This window comes from Triturus cristatus, chromosome 4_1 (genome assembly GCF_964204655.1).
Source record: "Triturus cristatus chromosome 4_1, aTriCri1.1, whole genome shotgun sequence".
Lineage (NCBI taxonomy): Eukaryota > Metazoa > Chordata > Amphibia > Caudata > Salamandridae > Triturus > Triturus cristatus.
The window spans coordinates 906,432,692-906,447,203 of NC_140585.1; positions in this window are offsets into that span (position 1 = coordinate 906,432,692).

A 14,512-nucleotide genomic window follows, 5' to 3' on the forward strand; every position below is an offset into this window, starting at 1 on the left:
TAACACATCATGCAGGACACGGCTGAACATCGTCTGGGACATGCCACCTACATCAGCTATGGTCAATTGAAACGTACCCGTGGCAAAGAAATGTAGGGCTGCCATCACCTTCATCTTGGGGGTCAGTGCAGTAGGATACCTATGTAGCGGTTGGAGGTGTGGCTCGAGCCTTGTGGTCAAGTTGTCAATCAACGGTTGGGAGAAGCGGTAGCAGCGTATACAGTCACGTTCCCTCATGGCAGCCAAGTCTGGCATTGGTCGGGGAGAGGCGGTGCCCTGCAGAAATTTGGAAGGAATAACGAAGATTGAGTACAGCACTACACCACTGTCAATGGACTGAGCACATGTTCAACAGCTACTACACATATGCTACATACAGAGTCTGTACTGTACAATGCATCCAGGACACGTATGCCAGCCAGGTAACACCCCTAACAACAGTCAGCTACACACGTGGGTGCGCAAGGTCAACATGACATGCCATGGAACTAGCTGTGGGCCAGTGTAAGTGAAGAGGCTGACGCATTACAGGAGTGACAGACATCCACATATGTGCATAAGAAGGATGTATTATCACACAGATCGGTTGCGGGACACTAGAGGCACAGGTCGCATGTTCTTGAAACAGGACAGTCCACACACCTTGCCATGAAGGGGTACATGTCAGGAATGATGACATAAATTGAGACTACGCAGATATGTCCTTGTCTCGCAAGTCCATGTGTGATGCATACATACACCCGTTACGTCTGATTCCACATGTGGCCTGGTGTGCGTAATAGTGTGCCATGCCCATCGACACGCACACACATGTTGGATGCAGCAAATGCAGATGCATGTCAAGAAACAAATACAGCTAGCTCATGGGAACACATGACACTCACATGACATAGTCACAACGTGCAACGCCGGTAGTTACATGTGAGGTGTGATTATCCGTGTCCCTGGCATCGGGGGACAGTTGCGGGTGTAGGTGACTGTGCCATGCCATTGATGCAGTGCTCGCCTGTCCCCAGTGAGTAGCTCCTCTGTATCGATTTAGAACAAGTAATTTGCTGTTGTGTCATGCTCCCCATTGTTTCCCAGTGGCATGGTGGGTAAACCAACTGTGTGGTGCAGGGCCTACATATGTTTGCAGTATTGTAGATGTCACTCATGTTGCCGTTCATGCTATGCGCTGTGTCCTACGTAGTTTGGACTCATGTGTCATATGTATACAGGTGTCTGGTCATTTCCTGTCTCTTCACCTTGGCCACAGCATCGTCGGGGGAAACCGAGGGAGACACTGGCACGGACGTGGGGGAGGTAGCCAGCACCGGGGCCACCAGTGCTGGGGAGTCTGGCGCAGCAAGTGGCACGGAGGCCGAGGGGAGTCAGGTGGAGGACCTGTCCAGTCCCAACACCAACTATGATGCTGACGGGTCCGAGGCTGAGCTCCCAGAGGGGGCGGAGGCTGCTCCCAGAGCTGAAAGCAGCACTCCATCTCTCGCCGCACCCTCCATTCTCATCACCGCCCTCCCAGTTGCTCGGGTCCCTTGTGTCCGTGCTAGGCGACAACAGGTACGTGAGAGACGGCAAGGAGGTGTATTTAAGAGTGAAGGGTGCACTTCCACTCCGGATCATTCTGTGGTGTGTAGGCACATTCAATTGCATGGTGCTTGTTACTTGCACGCTCATGATGTAGCTTGTATTCTGAAAGGGATTCGTGTGCCAGTCATGACCCGTCTTGTACGCTGCTTGCTAACGGTAATTATGTGCTATACAATGATGAAGCTCGCTGTGGGATGCTTCTGGGAATTCCTGACATCGTGACTGTATCACTACGAGTGGTTTTCTGTCATTCCGTCGTTTTCCCACCCCCGCATGGCCAGCTGGATGTATCCATCTGGCCTTCCATTCTAACCTTGAAAGCAGAGTCCGACAAGATGAGCAGAATAAGGCCTCCATTGTCTCAAAAACAAGTCGTGTTGACTTCATCCCGAGAAACATTTGTCCTTCACGTAGCTCACATGTGCAAAGAGGTGCAAGCGCTTTTTAACACTGATCTCCCACTACATATTTTGGACTCGGATTCAGACTATCTTTCATGCCTCGTCAACAGGTGGCCTGGCTGTTTTTTTCAGCATTGTGGTCTCCGGCCTCGTGACCTCCTTCCAAACTCTGTTTGGTGTGATCCCTGCATTTCATCATTCGATTTTGTCTAGCGTCTTCGGAGGTGTCCCTTTGCTTCTCGCCCTCGTAGCTGGGGTGCCATAATTGATCTGCGTACTACGCTGTGGCTTCACAACTTGCGTTACAAGACAGCATGCACCGGCTGCTCCATCTTCGGAACAAGATGCTTGAATGCTACGGCACTCTGCCGCTGGCGACCTTAAGCAGTGCCTATGGATTGTCCTTCCGGTTTCCGTTCTTTACCTGCGTGCAACCTGTCTTTCATTGCCTAGATTGTCCATTCGAATGGGCTCCGGATTTGTGCCTATCTAACTCGGTGGCTCCTGACCCGGATTTTGATCGACTGATGAGCCCCTTAGTTGCTCATGAGTTGGACTGTTCTGGTGTCAGCATCATGGCCTGTGCTGCTGCACATGGAGTCCTAGGCAACTGGGACATCGGAACGGCTGCAAATGAATTCTTATCCAGAAGTTATCTTGATGTCCCCACCTGTTGTCCACAAATTGTGCTGGATGCCCCGATTGTTGAGGAACACGTGTGTTCTTTCCCCCTGCTGAACTGGATGGCAGACAATTTTGCTGAAAGTTCAGATGATTTCCTCTTGGAAGCTGTTGCAACTTATTGTGCTTATACCTTGATGGAATGACTTAAGCCCTGCTCATTTCATGGTGCATCCGTCGATGTGATATTTTTCCCCTTTTACATGGGTAATTGCCCTTCAACATCGTTCATAATTGACATTTCTTTCCTGACGTTTTCACTTCCCTTCTATGCACTTCCAGTTCATGCCCTTGGTTCCGTTCTATCACACATGAACTCTGCGTTTTCGAATTTGCGCCCCTAGTGGTTAGTGGTACGAACAAGGGGGGTGTAGTGACGATTCCTATCTCCCTATGGACAATGCTAAGTTGGCACCACCGCGTTAGTTGTTAGTTAGCCATCTTGCCAATTTTGCTGCTTTTGCACGCGACACTGTAGTTGCGTGTTATTACTTTTGAAATGCCTACTCGAGTTTACTTCACATGAGGACTGTCTGTTGATTGACATCCTTCACAGTGAGCAGCGAGCTTGTACTGTACTTTGTGTACACACACAGTCTGGGTGACTAGACGGTGCATGTTGTTGTGTGCAGGTTGATCGTCCCACTATTTAGCCATGACATCCACGCAGCTGCAGATACCTGATGGACGAGTGCTTGCCATATTGCAGTGCAGCACGTTTTCGTTTCATTGTGATGGAGGACTTTAGCAGGAGATGGGACTAGATGATCCTGTGATGTGATTCCACTGAGCTGGTCTGTAAGGTGGGGGGTCCCCCGTTCAAGCTTAGAGACCTTCTATTAGTCGACTGATACTACTATTAGTTTCCTGGCGACAGGAAGGTTGCTGTTTCCGCTCCTTTCATTGTCTATGATATTGCTACAATGCTGATGCTTCTGACCTTAACCATTTGTCTGCTTATGTTAGCCACAGTCCTGCTCTTAGGACGCGAGGTTCATTGAATGAACTCTTTCAACTTTACCTTGTCTGTGTCTATTCTGTTGTGGACTGATCTGAGAATAATTACGAACAGGTATGTCTGATTCCCACCATTCCTGAGAATGTTGTAAGTCGCTTGTTATGGGTTGTCTATACATTGGGACCACCGAGCTCAACCTCGGCTAACGAATGGGACACTTAGCTAGTCGGATGAGGGGTTCTGGGTTCTGAGGGGAGTTTGTGGTACGCCAAACATGTCTCCTTCGTGCCAGGCACCGCACCCCCTGCCCCTGTCTCCCCTGCTGCCGTCAATGCAGAGTCTGTGGACATTCAGCGCCAGTTGCAGGGTGCTCAGACATCGCTGCTGTGTGTCCTCCATGGCCACACCAGACTGCTGACATGGATGGTGTCGTACATGGAGGGCATGTCATCAGCGATGTCTGACCACCGGATGTTGCTGAGGTCCATGGACTCATCACTGACGGCAGTGGTGGGTCTCCTGCAGCGCTCCATCCCCCCCTACCCCAGCACCATCCGCACTTCCCACTCCCATGCCTGTCCCATAGATTACTTCATGAAAAGAGAGTGTGCTCATGTACATCATTTCAACCTATCCGAATGCTGGAACAGGGAAGAGTTTCTTAATTAAAGTAATTACAAGTTATCTGCAAAAAACAACTGAGTCACATTTGTCTTGTGTTGTCACTGCTCCAACTGGGTTGGCAGCACATAACAATAAAGGAATTACTTTACATCGTTTACTAATGCTGCCAGTAGAGCATGAGAACAAATTGGAATACCACAAGCTATCTGGAGAAGCTTATTGTGAAGTTTCAAGAGTGCTGAAGAAAATGAAACTTCTCATTATTGATGAGGTGAGCATGGTTTCAAACTTGATGCTTGCCTTTGTGCATTTAAGAATGCAGCAAATTCTTAAAACAGAGTATGACGTGTTATTTGGAGGAAAACACGTCATAGTTTTTGGAGATCTACTGCAACTGACACCAGTAAAAGGACAACCGGTATTTAAAACACTTGCCCATGAAGATACCAGAAAGTCTCTTGGCAGTGTTGGTAATGTGAACATTTAGAGTAATTTTGAATACAAAAAACTGACAACAAATATGCGACAGGAAAATGATGCTGAATATGGAAGTATTCTTCAAGGTATAAGAATTGGAATTCTTTCAAAAAAAGGGAAAGAAGCTTTGGAGAGCCGATTACTTTGCAATGTCTTTCCAAATGAAAATGCAGTTGCTGCAAAAGTGTACGCGGAAATTGCTAAAAATAAGTCAGTGATTTGCTTAATGCCGACACTGTGTGAGTGTTCAATATTCAACGAAGAATTATTAAAATTGGAAAATGAAGAAATTGTTAAAATGGAAGCCATCGATAAAATACTACATGAAGGAATCACTATTATTTTGATGGGTAAGTTGAGATCAAAACTAGATTGTTTAGAAAAAAAAAATCTAAACTGCTGGTTTGGAAAAGACACTGTGGTGCCAATTCCGATCCTGGAAAAAATGTCCCCGTACGACTCGTATCCGGTCTTTTTACCGTACGAATCGTACGAGTGCAGTACAAACTGCCAAGTACGATTCGCATGGGAAAAAGTCCATACGAATCGCATTGGGAATAATTCCCCACACGTCCTCGGGTCTGAAAATGTGTCCGACACGTCCCCGGACGATTTACCGTACAAATGTGAAAAGTGAAGTCCGACCGCGCAAGTACGATCCATCCCGTGCGTCCGATGTTACAACCGTATGGAAAAAACACCGTCCGCACCGAACTCCCATTGCAACCATGGAGACATATGCATACATACGCACAGCCCCCGTGTATGTACACCCGTGTACGTACGAGTCGTGTACACGGGTGGGGGTACGACTCGTACGTACACGGGTGTACATACACGGGTGGGGGTACGACTTGTACGTACACGGGTGTACATACACGGGTGGGGGTACGGCGCATACGTACACGGGTGGGGGTACGACTCGTACGTACATGGGTGTACATGTATGGCACGTACGTACACGGGTGTACATACACGGGTGGGGGTACGACTCGTACGTACACAGGTGTACATACACGGGTGGGGGTACAGCGCGTACATACACGGGTGTACATACACGGGTGGAGGTACGACTCGTACGTACACGGGTGTACATACACGGGTGGGGGTATGGCGCGTACGTACACGGGTGTACATACACGGGTGGGGGTACGACTCGTACGTACACGGGTGTACAGACACGGGGGGGTCGGCGCATACTCACGGGGGCTGGGGGGGGTACGGCACGTACCGGGCACCCTAACCTGGTCGTTTTGCGGCGTACTTCGCTTTTCCGGCACTTTTTGGGTGCTGTAAAAATATTGCCGTCCGGAGTGCTGTCGGTTCGATTCGTACTTCCTGGTTCGTGACACGCTGCCTGAACGCGTCCCGACGTCACGTCGGCGCTTTCCCGGATCACATTTGTCTGTATATTTTCGTGGGTCGGTGTTTTGTACAACTCGTACGGAAATGGTGTTTCCGTGCGAATCGTACTTGCATGTTTGTAAAGTTTTACAACCGGGTACGAGTCGGACGGAGAAAACGCTCCGACCGACGGTTCGTACCCGGTTTTTCCAGGATCGGAATCGGCACCTAAATGTGTGTGTAAACTGTCGGGTAATTTTAAGGCGTAATTTGGATGTAGAGAAAGGTTTAGTTAATGGTGCAATGGGTAAAGTGGTGGATTTTGTGAATTATCAGAAAAAAGAAGGAATTGAATTTTTAAAAATTAAATTTGATCAGATTGATGAAGTTAAAGAAATTGCTCGTTGTTCAGTTAGTTTTTTGCTTGTTAAAGATTTATATGTCCGTAGGAAACAATTTCCCTTTTCTCTGGCATATGCAGTGACTATTCATAAATCTCAAGGATTAAGTGTAGACAGTGCATTGGTGAACATTGGATCTACTTTATTTAAAGAGGGTATGCATATGTTGCTTTGTCGTGAGTCAGAACATTATCTGGTTTGTTTTTGATTGATTATGATGAGACAAAGGTTACTGCAGATGCAAACTGTGTAAAAGAGTATATTAGGTTAAGAAGGGTGTATGCTCCAAATTTAAGTCAATATCCTGTATTTGAAAAGCATGTGGTTGGTCGAAAAAGAAGGTTAGAGAATATCTGTACTGAAGATGTCAAGAAGGGAAAAGAACAAGATAATGTTGCGATTGCAGGTAAAAAGAAATTGGACACTGTTGAAGAGATTGTTGGTTATCAGTTTGAAAATAGTTCTGGTGTCAACTGCTATACTAATGTAGTGGTCAATGTAGTTTTATATGTGGAAGGTTTGCAAGCACAAATTATGCAGAATCGGGAAAAAAGATTTTGTTCTCTGTTGCATTCTGTTTATGAAAAATTGACAACAGATAGAAGTAAAATACAATCTGTTTCAGATGTTCGTAATCTCTTGGATGTGTGTTCTGGTTCTACACAATTTACACAAAATATCCAACAAGATGCTCAGAAATTTTTAATGTATATGCTTACAATTTTTGAAAATGAAGGTGTAGAAATAGAAAATATTTTTGGCCTTTCTTACAAATGGGAACATTATTGTAAAAATTGCATGTATACATGTAGCACCAATGTAGACACTGAGAGATTTCTGTATTTAACATTACTAGACTGTAAATCAGTGTCTTTCAATAAATTAGTGAAAGGTGCAATTCAAAACATGGAGTGTAGCCAATGAAAATCAGAAATGTTATCCACATTATTCTTAACAAAATATGGAAAATACATAATTTTAATGATGCAACGTTGTACAGCTGATGGAAGAAAATTGGATACTTTAATAAAGCAATTTGTAGCAACACAAGTATCAATATCAGGAAGGACTTTTGTAGCAATTGCAATAATTTTCCATGATGGTCCTTCCACCACATCTGGACATTACACTGCCTATCTAAAATGTGACAAAGGCTGGACACTTTGTAATGATGCCCAGTTGGTTTTCAAACAATGTTTGCCTAGAGAATTACAAAATTCCTACCTAATATTTTTAAAGCCAAAGTTTTAGGAAGATAATTCACTCTCTGAAGAATGTAATATTATAATTTAATAGGACTACCATTGGACAATTTACATAAAGAAGAAGTGCAAAAATACCGTTTGGCCTCAAGGAAAGGTATATTTTTGAATTATGGACTTTTTGGTGGTCATTTATTCAGCGAATATTTTAATGCGGCAACATTTACAGTTTTTATAAGTTAAAGTTATAAAATGTTGTAATCTAAAGCAGCTCTGCTGACCTGGTTTCTCTGGCTCTACAGCAGCTCTACTGACCTGGTTCTCTGGCTCTAGAGCAGCTCTGCTGACCTAATTCTTAGGCTCTAGAGCAGCTCTGCTGACCTGGTTCTCTGGCTCTACAGCAGCTCTGCTGACCTGGTTTTCTGCACTCACGATGCACGCACCCGACTTCGCGAAAATATATTTAAAAATAATATAAGTTTATTATAAGTACAAATATAATATTTTGATGAATATCTTACATAATCTCTTGCCTTAATATGTATATTAAAGACACATACATATCATTTTGGAACATACATTTTTTTGCGGGAGTCGTGCACCCAGCGCGCCCCAGCATGTATATGATGTCACGCGGGACCCGCAACCGCGCAAACATCTCATACCGTAATGTGCATGTGTCGCAAATGCGCGGGAGCAGGAGTCGCAGACTGGTCACATACCAATCGCGCATATCATGTGATATTAAATGTATATGATGTAACTGAAAAACACGCAGCCGTCGCACACCATACGCGGATCCTTCATGACTTTTCTAAAATGGCGGCTAGAATGCGTGCACCCACCGTGATGTGTACTCTTTGAGTGCGCGACTCTGAAAAAAATTGGAATTTTTTTTTTAAAGAAAATAATATAAATATATTAAAATAAAAAATGAAAACAAGAAAATTAATCAATATTGCAGTTTTAATAAAAAAAACTTTCTTTGCAATTTTCAGAAAAATATATAATGTTATTTAATGAAAAAATATTTATAAATAAACAGTTAAAAAACTGTTGAAAATCAGTACAAAAAAATAGATATAACTACTTTCACACTTAAAAGTTAGCATTTAAAAAACCTTTGAAATTCACTGAAAAAAAACATAGGTTTCAGAGACATTATAGTTAGAAATTAGCATTTAAAAAACCTTAGAAATTCACAGAAAAAACCATAGGTTTCAGGGGTGTTATAGTTAGCTGCCCATTTCACTCATACAAAACCATAGAAATTCCTCCGTTATAGTTAGTTCTGCTAACTATAACTCACACGCCCGCTGATGATGTCACATATTGCATCATTCATGACATGGTCAGTGACATCACTGATGACATCACTGATGACATCTCAAATGACATCACTGATGACATCATCCACTTGACAATCTGATACACCTCATCATACACTAGTAGAACCTTTCATCACTCACTGTAAAATACAGAGTACCATATTTGAAACCATTGACACACCAATACCAGTTACTACATACCCACTCACTGATTCCTAAGTCTACACACACAACTACCCATTCAACAACAGAATCATCTATACATGCAGTCATTAATTAATAGAACACTATCAAATGCACTTATACACATATATAGACATTGACACATCAGCAGTCATCTTAGCCGGTTATGCAGTCATCCTACTCACTCATGAAAAAAATGTATCGCACTTAAATTTACTCACTTACACAATTATCCAACAACACCTCATTTATTCAAACACATAGTAACTCATCGTTAATATGTTTAAAAAGCACCATTACAATTATACACTCATTCATATAGTTACTCTCACAATCACTGACTCTTACACATACTTATTTATATACACCAACTCTCACATACAATGCGTTTTATTTTTTTACTTTGTTGAAGATGTACAACTAAAACATATATTCACTCACCAACACACAAATAAATACACTCAGTCACCCAAACAACTGTTTCCACAAGCACTCTTAAACCCATACACCTAGTCAATCAACCATTCACACATCTATGCATAGAGTTACACACACCCCATCCAACCACACACAAACTCAGTGTCCCAAACAAATACTCACCCAACTAATCAATAACTAATATACACACTCATGTAGTTAGTGACCAACTGATGCAGCTTGTTAAACAACAACAGAGACAGTGCTGCACACATTCACACAGTTTAGTTACTAATCCATGTATTAAGTGAGACACTTTTAATTACTCACTTAAAAAGACAGTCAGACAGCTACTAAATCTTCCATCTAGACAGTTATATATCCACTCAATCTTCAATACAGATTGGTATATATATAATACATATTTAAATGTCAAACTAAACCACATTCAGTGGATTATTTCATCAGTGATGTCATCAGTGATGTCATTTGAGATGTCATCAGTGATGTCATCAGTGATGTCACTGACGTCATGAATGATGCAATATGTGACATCATCAGCAGTGCATTGCGGGCGCGTGAGTTATAGTTAGCAGAACTAACTGTAACGGAGGAATTTCTATGGTTTTGTATGAGTGAAATGGGCAGCTAACTATAACACCCCAGAAACCTGTGGTTTTTTCAGTACCTTGTCTAATTAACCTTCTTTAGTCTTCCCATATCTGTTTTAAATCCTATTGATTTTTAACAAAATGAACTGAGCTTAATAACCAAAAAGGCAACATATGGGAATAATACTTATAATTTCAGTGGAGGCTGCCAAACCACTCCAACCAGTTAATATTCTGTTTTTTTAACTAGCTACACTTATTGCACTTTATTAATCAACACTTGTAAGAAAAGAGTAAAAAAAAGGTAAAAAAGGGTGTAGGGTAGAAAGACCCTGACCCCCTAGGCCTGCTCAGGGGGTCCCACAAAGAATCGGCAGAATTCATGCTGGGTATGTGGAAAAAAAAACGAAGTGCGGGCTCCCGTGCTTCGTTACTAAAAAAGCCCCCGGGTGGGCCAGGTCCCTGGGGAAATATAAAATTAGAGTATGGGGACCCAAGGGGCTTGCGAGTATGCCCCAAAATGTCAAGGAACTCCCAAAAAAGATTCTGAAAATCTCGTTAGAACTACATTTCTTGATTTATAGATAAACTGTATGTGTCTGTATACATAAGAAAGATTGAGTGAGTGAGGTTCTGTGTGAGTGAGTTAGTGGGTGTATGAGTGAGTAAGTGGATGAATAAATGGTTGAGTGAGTAGGTGAGTGGGTGAGTGAGTGGGTGGGTGTGTCAGTGTCTGAACGACTATGTGAATGAGAGTGTGTGTTTGCATGGGTGAGGGAATGGGTGTCTGTGCAGCTATATTGGTGAGTGAGTAGGTGTGTTAGTGGGTGCATGGGTATCTGAATGGGTGTATGAGTGGCTTTATAGGTTTGTGAGTTAGTGTGTTAGGGTGTGTATGGGTAAGTGAGTGGGTGTGCGAGTAGCTGTAAATGGTGAATGAGAGGGTGCATGAGTGGGTGTGTGGGAGAGTGAGTGGTTGCATGAATGTCAGTATGGGTGTGTGTGCGGCTTTGTGAGTGTCTGTATGGGTGAGTGAGTGACTGTGTCAGTGACTTTATGAGAGACTGTATGAGATACTGAGTGTGTATGTCACTAGATGTATATGTGACTGACTGGCTGTGTTGGTAGCTATTTAGGTGAGCGAGTGACTGTGTCAGTATCTGTATGGGTGAGTGAATGGGGTGTTTGTAGGTATATGGGCGAGTAATTGGTTATGTGAGTGCTTGTATGGAAGAGTGACTGGATATTTAAATGATTGTATGGGTGAGTGAGTAGGTATATTAGTGGCTATATGGGTGAGAGATTGGGTGTGTCAGTGGTTACATGGAAGAGTGACTGGGTATTTTAGTGATTGTATGGGTGACGGAGTGGCTGTACGGGTGACTGAGTGCATGTGTTAGTATCTGTATGAGTGAGTGGGTATGTGAGAATCTATGGATAAGTGAGTGCATGTGGTAGAAACTGTATTAGTAAATATGTCAGTGTTTTACTGACTGTGGGGGTGAGTAAGTGGGTGTGTGAGTAGCTGCATGGGTGAGTGGCTGGGTGTATGAGTGGCTGTATTGGTGTTTGTCTGGATATCTCACCAGCTATATGAGTCTCCCTTGATGTACAGCTTCACAGAGTACGTTTCTTGAACTACACATAAAGAGGTATTTAGGAAATTACTTTACTGCAATAGATGGTGTCTGTTTAAAAAGGAGAAGGACATAAATATAAGTTCATTTAACTTTTTATAAAATTTCACAATAAACTTTTAGTACTATACTATAAACAAAACAGTTGACTTTTTACACTGGAATAGTATTTTACATTATAGTAAAGCATATCCTTTTCCTTTTTTTTTACTCTTCTCAGCTTTTGTACTTGTACACCATAAACAATTCACTGTATAAAGATTCATTCTTGACCAGTGGATGGGGGAAAAACAATCACAAAGACAGTAGAAAAAAAAACAATTTAAAATTCAGCACCTGCTCTTATATTTTCTAAATTAATTTTGGTGATTTTTTTAAAAAATCATTTTCAAATAAAATGCCATCTGGTGGCATTGAGGATCAGCAGACACACCTTGTTGAACACAGTTCTTTGGAGGAGGAATCCCTGGAAAAGTAACAAAGAATTGCATGGAGGTTTTTCACTATCCCCTCCGGGGAAAAGAAAGTGGTGGCAAAGCATGTCAAGTGCTGTCTATGTGACAAGATCCTCTCCAGAGGTTCGTCTAAGAAATATTTGGGTGACACAACGAGTATGTTGAAATATCTAAAGACCTACCACTCCAAGCACTGTTGAAAAAAAAATACATACATATAAGTTAGTATTACATTTATAAAATTCTAGAAAGAAAACAGTACACATTGATTATGCTTTGGTAGTGTATCACATTATAGTAAAACATTTGATTTCTCTTTTTTTCTGTTCTCGGCTATTAACTTGTACACCATAAACATTGTCTTGGCTTTTCAGCACATAGTACCCTGCCCTGTGGCCTACGTACACCCTACCTTAGGGGGGGCTTATATGTAGTAGAAGGGAAGTTTAAAGCTTGGAAAAGAGGTGTAAATGCCTACTTGCCCTAGCAGTAAAACCACACACATAGGCTCTGCAGTAGCAGGCCCAACACATATTTAAAGGTGCTACTTGCTTGCATGGGTGATTAGGAGTATCAGTCCTTCAGTACATATCTAAATAAGTTTATCAATCCCTCTCTGTGTATTACTGGATGTGTAAATGGCTAGCTGTCTTAGTATCTCTATGGGTCTCGATCTGTGTATGCAACTGACTGTATGGATTGCTTACTGGCTGTATTAGTGAGCGTTGGGGTATATAACTGTGTGTGCAATTGGCTCTGTTACTACTGCATACATAAGTGCTGTAAGGCATGCGACTAAAGGTGTGAGTGCCTCTGTCTCACTCTGACTAGCTAGGTGAGTGACTCTGATTTTGTAAATATGTATAAGTTGTGGTATGGGGGAGACACTGGATATTTCACTGCACCTACAGGTCTCAAACTACACATGTGACTGACCGAGACTTTAAACTGAAGGTCTTACCTTCTAAGCACATAGCACTCTGCCCTATGGTCTACATTCACCCTACCTTGGAGTAACATATAGTGAGTAGAAGGGAAGTTTGAAATTTGGCAAAGGAGGTTTTTTTACTTTTATTTTTTTGTTCTCATTTATCCACAATATGCTTTGGGTTCAAGAAGCGGGTGTTCCTACCAACTCGAGTAGCACAAATATTGTGTGGACCCGGTCACTACTGAGGGGAGGGAAAGATAGCGTATATCTCCGGGTATACAAGCTCGGCCTCTTGGTTGGCGTCTACCACTTATCCTTGATTCCACTCTTAATCTGTTGCTTTTCTCCTCTTTGATATAGAGGTGTCCCAGCCATCGGAGCAACCTCTAAAGCATATTTTTCATCATCGGACCAAGAACACAAAAGCAGGAACGTAGCACAAAAAGTGAAAGGGAAATAACAGAAGGCAACATAATATGAAAGGAAGAGGGGCGGGAAATATACATTTAGTGTGTGATTTAATTATGTTCCCTTTGAAATGCCAGACTCCACCCATTTATCCCAAATTTCCCAGTAGTTTGTTTTTCTGTTCTGTTTACAGGATTGATCTAGTAAGGATACCCTCTGGATGGAATAAATCCATTCCTCTTCCGTAGGAAGGTAAGATCCATTTAATACAAAGTTCTCTACGCGCTAGTAAAATTAAAGTGAAGAAAAGTGCATTATGCTTTTTTGTTAGAGGGCGAGTCACTAAGTCCCTTGGTATTATTCCAAAGATTATAGATAGTATAGTTAATTTTATTTCAACCCCCATAATGTCTGATACGGTCTTACCGATTTTCTGCCAAAATGGGTGTATTACAGGGCAGCTCCAGAACATATGAACATCATTTGCTTTGTCTTCTCCACATTTTGGGCAGTTCTTGATCCCCCGATTCCCCATTCTTGATATTTTCTGTGGTGTCCAGTGGGCTTTATGTACTGTAAAGAGGTGATTCTTTTGTAACGGTGCAGAATTCACATATGACCATAAAAGTGACATAGATACTCGCCCTGTTTTATCAAGATCTTCGCCCGGCAGGTCCTTCTTTCAAATCTCTGTGAATGAGGCCTGCATCTCTTCTCCGCCTTGAGCCAATAGCCAAGCAAAGGAGTTTTAATTGTCAACTCAAACAAGCAGTAAAACTGAACACACAGGCCCAACACATATTTTTAAGGCTACTTGTCTGCCTGGTGATTAGGAGTATCGCCACTTTAGTACATCTCTAAACA